Source organism: Anser cygnoides, chromosome 10 (genome assembly GCF_040182565.1).
Source record: "Anser cygnoides isolate HZ-2024a breed goose chromosome 10, Taihu_goose_T2T_genome, whole genome shotgun sequence".
NCBI classification, from domain to species: Eukaryota; Metazoa; Chordata; class Aves; order Anseriformes; family Anatidae; genus Anser; species Anser cygnoides.
This window is the reverse complement of record NC_089882.1, coordinates 16,564,912-16,578,119: the sequence shown is the minus strand read 5'-3', so window position 1 is coordinate 16,578,119 and position 13,208 is coordinate 16,564,912. Positions and strand designations below refer to the sequence as shown.

General features: G+C 40.0%; 1 protein-coding gene across 9 annotated transcripts in view; it reads left to right on the top strand.

The window, feature by feature from the left end:
* The window catches only part of PRKCD (protein kinase C delta), a 67,939-nt gene that overhangs the window by 19,126 nt on the left and 35,605 nt on the right, over window positions 1–13,208 (top strand). The window contains exon 1 of one of the 9 annotated variants that reach the window (XM_048072454.2): window positions 277–415. The exons of 5 other annotated variants lie outside the window; for them this stretch is intronic. The gene's annotated coding sequence lies outside the window, so the exon portion shown is untranslated. Of the gene's footprint in view, window positions 1–276; window positions 416–6,590; window positions 6,816–9,931; window positions 10,512–10,566; window positions 10,735–13,208 lie in introns of those variants that run through there. 3 more of the 9 variants (XM_013192005.3, XM_013192008.3, XM_013192006.3) reach the window with 3 other exon arrangements.

Here is a 13,208-nt window from a genome sequence, read left to right as displayed (position 1 = left end):
AAGCTTTGAACTTAAGCTTTTATTTTAAAAATCTAGTCCTTATGGGCTGCATGTAAAATGTGTCCAGCAAAAAACCAGGGTCAACTGAAGTGACTTTTTTTAACTTCAAGTTCCAGAAGTGTCAAGTCCTGATAGAAATCTTCAGGCTTCAGCAAAAGTGATTTGAGATTTATATAGGTATAGATATTTCATTATTTCTATTAATCTTTTCTAAAACTTATGTTATTTTCCCCTGCTTAGAAATGCTTCTAGAAGCCACAGCTGCAGGTTTTGGAGCTTAACAGAACTCGGACAGCAAGGCTGGACAGGGAAGAATCCCATGAATAGACTTTTGCAGCCAGGAAGATGAGTGATGAAGGCAAAAGATAAACTTCTCCACTCATTCCTTTGAACAAAGATGAAGAAGAAAACAAAGGCAAAGTATCTCCTGTTCCTGTAGATGCTGGGATTTATGTAGGGCTTGAAGGCTGCAGGCAGCCTGCCTAATGGGGCTTGGGGACGATGGTAGCTGCCTGGGGCAGCAGTGTGCTAGGGTGTTACGGTTTGGTGCCTTCTATGAATGTGTCAGAGCACAGTAAAGTGAGCCTGTCTGGTGCCAGAAGGGGCATACCAGGCACATAACAGCTCTTGGGGGTTTTCCTAGTCTGCAGCTCAGGACCACTCCTTTCCATCCTTCCCCTTAGTGCAGCAGGAACATCCCTTCTCTCCAGTCCATGAGCTTAAAGGCGATACAATCCGGCTTTGCTTAAACTGCTGCAGAGCCGGGATCCTTTTCAGGGCTGTTTCATCCAGCACATCCATTCCTGGCATGTGTCTTGGCATCCGCCTCCTCCTAAGAAGACATGCACTTCTTTAGGAGCTCAAGTGAAGCAGCTAATCATGGTCCCTGGAATGCATCCTGACAGGGATGTCGCCACCTCCGAGGAGCATGAGAAATGAAGTTGGCAATATCTTAAGGTCAAAACACTTAACACATGAGTTATTTATTCCCTTAAATCGTGGAGTGCGTGATTGCCAAGTTGTAGCACAATGTTTTTTGTTTTTTTTTTTTCCCACACTGCTTAATGGCCTATGTTCTGGAACTAGGAGTTACCAGGTAAAAATTTTAAACATCGCATCAGTCATGGTGCTTTGTTCTTTATTATGTTTTCCTAATAAACTGCATGTTCCTGTCTACTCCCCTAGCTTACTTGAGCAGGAATATTTATGTCTCTAAGCTTTGCAAAATGTAGTATTTAAACCCTGAAGTGATAGTTGCTAGCTGAGGTGTGATGAGAGGAAAACAATTCTTCTAAGATATACTTAAGGGCTTGTCAGTTGATAAATGCAAGCAGACAAAAATCTCTGCTTACTGTAATCCAGAACTCACTGCCTGCAGTCTGCTAGTTTGTTGGTGATGGATCTTAGATGTGTTGTCCATGTCTCCAAATTCAGGCCATCAAAGTCTGTCCCCTGGATGGTTAAGACCTGTTGTTTGGAAATGGGGGAGAAAGCTAGCAACAAAAGTCGTAATTGTTAAGTTCCTCTCCATCTTTCCCTCCCACCTGTTGCTTTTTTTTTTTTTCCTGCCCCCCTTCTAGACACAGTTGTCATGCAGCTTTCTAAGCTGTTTTACCCTTTTGGCTTCCAAACATGTTTGAGTCATTTGCTAAGCATCTACATCTCTCCACTTTACTTCGTGGGTTGGCTGTTGCTGACTTCTGTCTGCACACCGTGTGGTCCACAACATTCATTTCAGCTACCAGATAGCACTGAGGAAACAATCTTGAGTTCTTACAGAGCTACGTTTTTAAGTATGTTCTTTATCTCTGTTAGCTGATCTTAGTCATATTTTGCATTACTTATACTGTTGGCCCTCAGTGTAGTGTCTGAGCATCTCTTTCCTGGTAGATGCTTAGATGTTACTGTGGAGTGTTTGTAAACTTACAGGCAGAGTGTCTGGGAATGTTTGGTGTGTTCCCATAGAGCTGCACTGTGTTTTGACAGCTGGTTGATGCAGAGCTTCCAGTGCTACCACTCTCGCTGTGATTCCTCCACCAGTTACATGGCCTGTGACAGTTCTGCAGACGTGGCTGTGACTGACAGTCTCGACTTTAAAATACAGGCTCTTCCATGTAATTGGGGTTTGTGGGGTTAGTTCAACCCAAGTAATTTTGCTTTGTTGCAAGTTGAGGTGAGAGTTGGTGTTAACAAATTTCTTCCATGCAAAATATTCTAGTTTGCATCTCCAGTCTTCGTAATTAAACACTGTGGCAAGTAGGTGTTTATTAGGGCTAACTAAGGAACAGAGGAGTTCAAGGGTTGCTCAAGGTCCTGGTGCATTCAAGGTTAAACTCAAGGGAAAACAGTACAGTTCTTGGGACCTTGACTCCTTTTATGGATACTAACCCCTCCCTCTGTAGTAGCAGAAGTCACTGATTACTGCTATATAATCTAATCTCTCCGTGTTCTTGTTTATTTTTGGATGTGAGGTTTCAGTCACTGTTGTTTGTAGGGAGTCCTACGGATGGTGAAACCTGAAATAATGATGCTCTTTTTTCCTGTTTGAGAGATGCCTGCTGAAACGAAGGCAAGCTAGGTGTTTGTACCAGAATAAAAAATGAAGACCCTTAGCTGTAGTGTTCCTCAATGTAAGGAATTTAGACGAGGTGTTGTGAAACTTCGATCAAAATAATTCTTTGCTCGTGTGTAAGGAAAAGGAGAAAAGAATGGTATGTTTTTAAGCCTGGACTTGCCATCAATCTGTTCTGGATAAAGACTCTCTACAGACACCTTCTAGCCAGGTGGCTAAGTGGATAGCGTAAGACACTCTTGCGAAAATGTACTTTGCTAATGCTGGTGGTTATATCAGGAACAGAATATCGTAAAATAAATTTATCTTTCTAGTATAATGTATGTGCTTTTTTTTTTTTTCCTACTTCCCTTGGTATTTCCATACTCCATCAGTCCTTATATTTAGCTATGTATACTTAGTGTTATTTAGCGTGCAGGTACTGGTAAAGGAAACTTGGGCTTTTCAGGGGTAGCAGTTTTATATAAGTAGGTTATGCTAAACATTGCATGGTATAAACTGAGGACTTGTCAGTTAAGGTGCTACGACATCAATTAAGGTGCATCTCCATCAAGCTTGACGTATAGTCGTGGCATCCAATACCAGCACTCAGTTATGTTCATGCGCCCTTCAGTTTTTCCCCAGATCATCCTTTTGGTTGGTTCCAATGCCCAGCCACCCACCAAGCCCATTGAATTGCTCTGGGCTTCAGAGGATGTTGGAATCTTTCTTAGGAAACGTTCGGAGTGTCAGTGGTTTCCACTAATGTTTTTAAAAAGTGATCTTCATAGATTTGCATTTAAAATCTGTGAAAGAAATTGAAGAGGGCCAAGCATTTGCATTTAGCGTGATACCATCTTAAAAACAGTATTATGGTAATTCTTACTATATTTTGTTAGCTGCTACAAAGTTTTAAATAATCTTTATGATAGGTTATCAACATATTCAGCTCTAAATAGTTTAATTAGCTCTTGACTTGGTAGGAATATTTTTTGCTCTTACCACGATCATAGAATCACTTTTGGTTTTCAGGCCATGTGGAACAAACGTGTTCCAGGGCCCTTGAAAAGAACAGCTTTTGAAAAACATGCCTGTTGATTATTCTTGCTTAATTGTATAGATACTTGTCTCAGAGATGAGTAGGCAGTCTACAGGTGCCTTGAAATGCTACTTGGAAATTCAGAGCAGTTGTTTTCGACTTACTCTTAGTTCCAAGTTTGCTGATTTTTGTTTCAGATCTGAAAAAAAAAAAAGACTTTCATGTCTGGAACTTTTAATGAGTACTTGTGATGGGAGATTACCTGTCCCTGCAATTCTGAGCTATACGCTTACTTAGTCAGCACTGGTGGCCCTTGGCTTATGAGTAAGTGAGGAAGCTGGGAATTTCTGCAAGAATGACTCATATCAAGGAAGAATCCTAATACTCTTCTCTCATGTCTAATCATAAGAACAAATTAATTAACCTAGTTACATAATGCATCTTCCCAAAATTACTGAAAGATTGTTGATTGAAATTCTGAATATAGGTTTGGTAACTCTGCCTCAAAAGTAGAATTGCTGCTGGGAACCTATAACTGGCCATCCTGGCACCTTCCTTACAGTACAACATTGACTTTCCTTGCTGATTGTTTTTGAAAGAAGTCGTAAAACTTTAGACTTTTAAGACTTCAGATTATAATCCTTGGATATGATGTCATCTTGCTTCTAGACAAGCCTTTTTCAAACCCTTTGGGTAGCTTAACTTTCTAGTAGGTAAATGTTGTTAGGAAACTGGAAAGGGGGCATGGAGGTCAGCAATAAGTGGATTACAAGTCTGAACCAAGTCATTTTGACTCTCTCATGCCAAGATCATAAATATATCACTGTGCTCCTCTAAGCCTGCACAAGGATCTGAAATAACCATTTCTTTGTGTAGCTGTTGTGACTTCAGTAGTTGATGCTAGAGAACATTTAACTGTCTTGTAACCTTGTTACTGCAAATTACTTGGAGAATCTCACTGTTTTCTGTTTGGAGAGTGGAAGCTCCAGAACCTCTCAGGCCAGCTTTTAAGTTGGGTGAACTCTCTGTTTCTTGGGCAGTGCCAGAGCTATGCACCATTGCACATCAGCAGTGAATACTTGTGCCATTTGTTACATGTTTGTCTCTGAGTCTTTCAGAGGTAACAACCTTAGAAAATTTAAATCAAGCCTGGAATAACTATGGATTTAAACTCTTGTAACTCCTAATGTCCCCATCTGTACAGGTCTGCCAACGTTAATTGATGCTGCACTGAGCCTTTTAGTTAATGTTATGTATTTAGAGAAAGGTCAATATACAAATCCAATTTGCAGTGTGATTAACACAGTGTATTAACACAGGCTGATAAGAGTATGGTTAGCACCATTTTTTTTTTTTAAGGAGCTATCAGTTTCACCTAATTTGCTCATGCTAGCTGGGTGTCTTCTGTCTATCTTGAGCAACCTGGGCTGGTTCCTGCCCATGGCAGGGGGGTTGGAACCGGATGATAATTAAGGGTGCCTTCCAACCCAAACCATTCTGTGATTCTATCTTCCATTGTAAATGGATGCAGTTGCTCAAAAAAAGTGTTCAGCTTATTTGCAATGACAAAAAAAGGAATCTGCCTTCACCATTTTTTTCTATTTCTTTCTTGAGAAGTATTTGCTTTATTTTCTAAGTAACTTTTTGCCCTATAAAGAAGGGCAGAGCAGCACAGATGCAGGCTTTGGTATTCCAGAGACATCTGCATAGTCCTTACGGGTAATGTCTGAAGTCAGCAATTTGTTCTTACAGTTCCTCTCCTGTAAAATGGAAAGGGAAATGAAAGCAGCTTGAATGGTCTGTATCATTTTCTTGAGATGTGTAAGTTGTTACTACGTGTAATTTTTTATACATCCATGTTACTAACCAAAAAGGGAAATATTTATATAAAACTGCCAAGCAAGTACAGGAATGTGCATTGTAAATGTGCATTGTACTGTATTTCCATCAGTAGCAGCTGAAACACTATTCTCAGTTTCACTTATGCATAGGTATGGAAGTTCAATAATGCCTTTTGTCCAGGGCACTATTATACATATCTGTATATGTTTGGTAGTCAAAATTATATCAAACTTTATTGTACTTATTGAATATATATTAAGTATCATGATTTCTTTATGCAAATATTCTCTGAACATTTTAAAACTGGGAAAAAAAAGTCCTCAAACTTCAGCAGAACAAAATTTTTGCATGGGGATATAATTACGTAAATGATCCTTGTTCTTTGGGATATGAGTTCTGTTCATATGGTATATATTTGTATATCGTAACCAATAACCAGTGTTTATCATTACACACCACAAATGAGCACAGAGCACTGACAGCTACAAGAGAATTGTGAGGTTCCTTTTCCCTTTCACATTTCCTCAGATTAATTTTAAGTGCCCCCCCCTTCCCTCCCACCCACCACCCACTCACCCCGATTTTGGCATTTTCTGACAGAGATAAATTTTGTGGCTTTATTTTTAGGTTTATTATTTTTATTTTTAGGTTTAATTTTAGAGCAGTTAAGAGGACCCTAACCACTAATGTTCTAATTAGAGAACTGCGTCTTGCATGAGGAAATTTGTTATATGAACATAAAAGTTAGATTTACAAAACTAAAACTTCTTTGAATTAAAAATTTTCACAATACAAGCAAATACAGTTTTCAGCATAGCTGTGTTGCAGTTCAGAGTAAATATTTATTTTTTTAATATTCCCACAGAGGCAGAGTGGGGTTGTGTATTAGAGCTGGAAATGTAGCGCTCTGCAGCTCCTTCCCACAGAGTTTATTCATTGGGCCAAAGTTGATTTTGGTTTTGTTTACTCCAAACAGGACTCTCAAATTATCTATGACACGGACCAACTTTTCATCAGAAGTGGGTTACATCCACTTGCCTCTTCTCAGTTGTGTGGCTTCCCTCTTGGTCCTGGTCACATAACATGTCTGTGGCTTCGGCAGTAATTGCTGACACGGAAAAGCAATATTAGAACAGCATTTATGTACTTAGCGTCCTGTAGCGTGAGCAAACATGCAGAGCTGCGGGGAAGCGCCAGCTCCCTGTGGCCAGCGGGGTGCTGAGCACCGTCAGGCAGAAAGGAGCCTTTGGGGCTGAGCTGTGCTGGCGGTGAGGCTGGCGGTAAGCAGCGGGAGAGCTACGTGCCAGCAGCCCCTGCTCGCTCATGTGAGCCGTGTCAGCGGCTGAGACTGAAGATGTGGCCACCGCCGCATGGAAGCGAAAGGTATTTCGGATATACAAAGCGCTGGGGTGATCAAGCAAGCTGCAGAGTAAATAGCATGAAAGAGCTGCTTGGCGTTCAAGGAGGAAAGAATCGAGACGGTATGGACAGAGCTAATACACAGAGGAAAGATTTGGAGGCAGGACTAGGCAGACCGTTCAGGGTAGATCCACTCAAACAAATGACACCATGTGGAAAGCGAATTTCCCACTCCGCTGCCTGGGGACATGCTGAGAGTCTTTCCATGCTGAGAGTTAAGAAAGGGATCTTCTCTAATTGCAAGTGGGAACATTGCATTTGGAACCGCTAAGAGCATGTTGGTCTGTGTGCTTCGCTCCCCTTCTTGCTTTCTTCCCATTATGCTGTCTGTCCCTTTTAAAAATACAGTCGCACCCTGAAGATTGGGCCAAGCATTGTACGAGTGGTGCATGCTATTGCCTTAGCGGCATTGCGGTTTTTAGCTGCTTGGTTTTCTTCTTGAATATGTCTGTGTCAGTAGCAGCCATACGCTGTCCTTTTTAGCTTCACGATCTAACAGAAATGGCATATCCTTCATGGTATGTTCCCCAACCACAACACGGTACACAAGGTGGTATCTGGCGATAGCAGTGATTTAGCAAGAACTGTTACAGATTGCTATCAGAATTAGCACAGAGGAGCACTTCTGTGGCAGAAGAATATGTGCAGCAGAAAGTCAGACGTACTTGAAAGGTGCAGGGAAAGTAACCAAGACTTTAACTCATTTATCCATTTAGTGATGGAGGAAATGATAGGCCGTAATGAGCCAGGAAAGCTTGTCTGTAGGAAAATCATTACATACTCCATTGCTTCTGTGGACTAACTGGGTCTTGGGAGCAGAACCATAGCACAGTTTGTGTCAGTTACTTCTTGGGGCAATCTACAGATACCCTTACGTGTCAGTAGCATATGTCTTTTCCTTCTGCAAGTAGGTTTCATTCAAATTGCAAAGTTTGTATGTTGTTTTTTCAGGGTGCTCATTAGTGCAGTGACCCAATAACGTAATAGAACAGATGCTGACTTGCAGTGTTGAGGGAAGCTCTTGAGTATGTTTTATATTTCTGTGTGTGGGTTTATCTGTCTATATGTATGTATGTACAAAGTGTTTTGCTTATGGAAACTAAACATCTCATTTTTAGATGACTCTCCAAGATTAGTAGGATGAGCACTAGAGTGGAAGCTGGACAAAGTCATGACAGACCATTATGCATCTAATAATTTGATTTGTGCTTGTTCTCCAGAAGTTTGGATCTTTCAAGGAGTAGAAGTAGCAGTTCTGGAAGGCGGCCAGAGGGTGTTTTTGACAGCACTCATCCCATAGGAGAAATTCTGCTCTCTCAAAACTCAAAATAGCCAAGTATGCAGTGGTTGTCTTTTCAAACAAGATTCTGGTTCATCTAAAGCTCCAGGGATTTTTGTTCAGTTTTTCTTTCTTGTTTACTGTATTGTGTCACAGACATGTCAGTATTTAAGCGTTTTCTTCCTCAATAAGGGTACTAGAATGATGTGTTTTATTTGTTTAGTCAGAGATCAATTAATATGGCTGATAGACACATAACAAAGTGTTTTAATAAAAACAGCATCTGAGCTGTTGTGGTGTGTGGAGTTTATCTGTTTAAACCACAAAATTCAGGCAGAGGTCAAAAATAAAAATTTGCTCTTAACTTCTTATCTTGTAGATTAAAAAGGAAGGAATAAAATTGGTATTAAATAATATATCATCTCACCCTGAGTTTACACTATAACTTGTACTGTAAACTCTGTTCTACTTTTAAATAACCCAAGTATCTCTTAACAACCCCTTATGCTTTCATTGACCTTGCTGTTAATAAGCCTTCTCCATATTTTTGTGTATATATTTTAGCTGGGAATGCCCGTTCCACTGTAGAGCTTTAAATGTTCATTTCCTCTAGAAAATGACTCAGAGAGAAGTTGAAAAGCAGTTGTGATTCCATTTTCCTGCTTTTGGAAATCTTAGCTGGAGATTTGAAGTTACAGGAGGAGCAAAGACTTCTAATTAAAAATAAATTTCAGTTACACTTACTCCTTTCCAGTTTCTCCATATCAATCATTCATTATTTAGCATCAACCTATACATACCCCAGTGTCACTTGGTTGTGCTTATTTCATCTCTTTGTTACAAAGATGAGAGATTCTTTCATAAGTAGCAATACAAATATCCCTCTATGGCTTCACTGTTTATTTTCAGTTATTAAACCAAATAGTCTGATTAAGTGGATGTTTATTGGTTATTTATATTTCTGACATATTTTTTGGCCTTCATATTTTAGGTAATACAAAAAAAAAAAAAAGAGGATAAAAGGATGATTCCTGCCTATGGCAAAGAGTCTTGAAGTAGTCAGGAGGAGAAGCATCGTACTCAGCAAGGCAGATTCATCCCGTCTGATTGAAGCAGACTAAATGTTTGTGGCCCTCAGGGAAAACATGGCTTCTCAAAAAAAAAAAAACAACAACAACAAAAAAAAACCAACCCCAGCAACGCCAAATGCACTCAGGAGGGAGGATTGGAACTGTTCCTGCAACTCAATACGGAGTTAATGAGCAAAAATCTTGGCTCCTAAATCTTGTGTCCTTTTACTTTAAAAGCCCTGGTTAAAACCATGCATCCGTGAACTGAATATGGGTTTCATCTGACGAGGTTATCTGAGCAGCAGATTTCCAGTGTGTATGAATGATGATACAGTTCTCTTGGCTAATGAATATTGTAGCTTTCCAGATACTTGGAGGGTTAGGTCATAGTGCTGGCGGTAATGCAAATTTCTGGCTTGAAGGCTTGTACTCTGCAAGAGGCACTTACGCTGCACAGTCTGCTGGTGTTTTTCAAAAGTCCAAAGTAAAACTGTTCTCTAGTTACAATGTTCAGAAGACTTTTTTGTGGTTTTCTTTTGTTTGTTTTGTTTCTGTTGAATACACAATTTCTCTTTTTCCATTTTTCACTTCTTTATTTTTCATATAGAGGTGTTAACCTGGTACATTTGAAATAAGACAAAATTCCAGTTTCCTTTTTTTCTTAAGCAGTAATCGGCATACTCTCTTTATGATATTTTGCAGTTTGTGTCAAGGGAAGAGATGGGAGATGTGTTTTGGGTTGTAAAAGCTTAGCTGAAGTGTCATGTTTTATGTTTGATTTGAAAATGTTGTTGGCAATTTGTATTATTTGGTCTGGGAAATATAGCTTAAATTCCAGGGAATTTATAATCGTGAAGAAAATAAGTTTTGTGTGCATAGTTATATACCAGAAGGAAAACCTAGAATGTTACACTGAATCCTAGATGAAAACACTGAGTGGGAGTGGGGATGGTGTGCAGCTCCTCCCTTAAAGGTTTCTGATGGACCGGACCTACTCATTGACGCTCACTGCATATTTAGTGCTTTGCATAACCTGCTGGCAAGAACGGTCTTAAAGGACCTGAAATGTAATATCTTCAGCCATAATGCCTTCATTACTTGTTAGTGGTATTTTCTCTCTGTGAGTACATAATTCTAAGGCTTTTCTCAGAAGTGGGACAGGAAGAAAATGAGCTCTTCAGAAATCACCGGAGTGAGCCTGCACGAGGAAACTTAACCTTGTGCATGCAGACCGTGAGCTGATAGCTGTCTGAGTGATGGTTATGCCCGAGAAGACAAAAAGCGCTGGTTCCAAAGCTGAACGCGGAAGAGGTGATTGCTTTATGGTTATGGTGATAGCTAAATAGATCCTGTACAAAATGCTGGATTCTCTTCGGCTACCTTCCTCCAGTTTGCTGTGCCTGCAGGCTGCAGGAGTAGCTCAGCTTTCCCAGTGCTTACTGGCTGTCTCGGAAAAGTCTGAGGAAAAGTCTGAGCCTTCTTGCAGAATTGCATGCTGCCTTTGGAGAACTCGTATTCACAAGATAAACTTGAGGTACAGTTTTGCAATTTACTTGTGCTGACTAAATGCAGGCAAAGTCCTTGAACAGAGTTGAGGAAGTGGGAGCCAAGAGCTGGTCAGGGACATGCAGGAGGCATCCGGGAGTCTGCTTGCTGACAGAGCCAGACCTGGCAGGGAGCTGGGGCTCCAGAGCCTACTAACGAAGGGAAGGAGAGGGGTAGCTTCATCCCTTTCACCTTAATAAGGTTTTGCTATCATATGAAGGGAATTGTGTTACTTAATTGCCAAAAAGCACCCAAACTTCAAGTTACTTCCCTTGTCCAAAAAAGCTTCCTGATTAGTCTACCAAGATATGTGTGTATAGAAGCAGCGTTTGCCTCCTGCCTAATATCTGGGACATGCTCCTATTTCAGAATGCGATTTGATATTAATGAATTGTTCCCTCGCCTAGAGCTTCAGGAACATCGGACTAGCCAGCCGTGTTGTTGCAGTTACTGCTTATCAAGTGGAGTCAGCTCGCGCTATCAGAAGTAATGAACTAAGCCTTTGGGCATCAGGCAGTGTTTCTGCTCTTGCATCTTTCTAATGTCTGGTATTTGTGCTTCAAGTTAGTGAAGAGGATTCTTTGGCAATCTTGTTTCAGAACTGATTTTGGTAATGGTGAAAAATAGCATGCCTACAGCGTTTTGACTATGTAGTCCTGTGCTTTCAATGAGGAAGGAGAACTTGGGGGTAAAAAAAAAAGGTATTAAACTTACTATTTCTACTATTATAGAAAAAGCAGCTGACGGTACTTCCTCACCCCCAAGTAGTAGTTGTGGAATATCAAAAAAGCCAACTTTGGTGCTCTGAATGTTCCCTTTCCCTTTCCAAAAAAGGGCATTCAGTGTAAAACGCTTTTTTTATCTTGCAGCATATGCTGTGTAACAGCCTGTCCTGCTGTCTGTTTCAGACTCCAAAATTACCTCAACTGCCAGATCTTTTAGCGTAGAACCCAGATTTGTCTTACTCAACGCACTTGAAAAAACCACTTTAAAACAGTCAACTGTTGTTATTGGGCTAATCTTATGTTCTCATATGCTCAAATAAATTGGGCTGCCTGTCTTCCAAAAAAAAAAAAAAAAAAAAGATAAAATCAGGTCTGCACTAGATCTTCCTTGCTTACTAACTGCATTCTCCTCAAGCTTTTCAGGAGTTTGCACTTCCAAGATTTAGAGTTGGCGTGTTCAGTAAAAGGTTTCTAATGCTCATATTGTGAAAAGCTTGTCATAATAAAGATAGGGAAAGCACCAATAATTATTTTTTTTGGCCTTTGGGAATTAGTGGAAGTAGTTTTTTTGGGGAAGTACCAACCACTTATAAAGTAGCCATAAATTCAGGCAGTTCAGGGACTGTTGGACGTGCCAAAGAGGTGTGGAAACTCGGAATTATCTGTGCTTCTGGCCAAGCAGGAGAGACCCCAGGAAACATCTCTTGCTACGTGACTTATCTAGATGGATTTTCCCCGTGCTGTTGCTACACAAATAATGAAACATTTTATTATGTCATGTTTCTAGTCCTGTCCAAACCAGCAAAAGCAGAAGTATTTGAAAGAAAATAATGGGGTGAGGAGGGAAGAAGGAAATGGTAGCTACATTTTTCTCAAGCTATATTTATAGGATATTGTGAACCAATCTGCATGCACTATTTGAAAAACAAAGCAGACCCCAAAATTTATATAACTTTCACTAAAATTCAGTGTACAGGATTATCATTTTGAAATTATGAACCAGAAAATACATATATATATATATATATTTGTCAGTAAATTTAACAGCAAGTAAATTGAATTGTGTTAAATTTCTCATCAATCTTTTCTCACTTTTCATAGTCCTCTGGTGCAATTATTTCAAAATGTTTTATGAAGATGCATTGTTTTGGAAATACTGCTGCAGAAGTTGTAGGTGGTTAGGCCACTTTAAAGATACTCTTTTCATGCTTGACTTCCCGAAGGTAGCTGCATTTTGTTAAATATTTCCTAATCCATTAGGTGTGTTGCTTTTCCTAATCAATTAATTTTGCTTTTATCAGTATAGTCCACCGGTTCTAATTTTAAGGTCTATTTTATTTTGTTTGTAAAATCTTCTCCATATGATAGCTCATCAAAATAGTTGCTGTGAAGCCTCATGCATCTAATTACTGCTCTTGGTTTCCATAGACAAACGAATCTGTCAAACTAGTAACTGAAGTAAATAAAACTTTCCATAAGAGATAGTTGTAACCTGAGTGGCTAAACCTGAATAACAAGTGGCTGAACCCAAATAAGAGCGGGGGTGATGCTGGTGCAGGGGCCGTAGCTTTGGTTGCTTCTCCTTTTCCTGCAGGGATGCACATGCAGCATGTGAGGTCAGCCCTGTGTGTTGGAGACTGCTCTTCAAACCCTCTGTCGATGTTAAGTTTTGAAAGCAGTACCTGCAGGTAATGTTTTTTGCAGTCTCTGGCATCTGTGAGCGTTCAGCTTCACGACG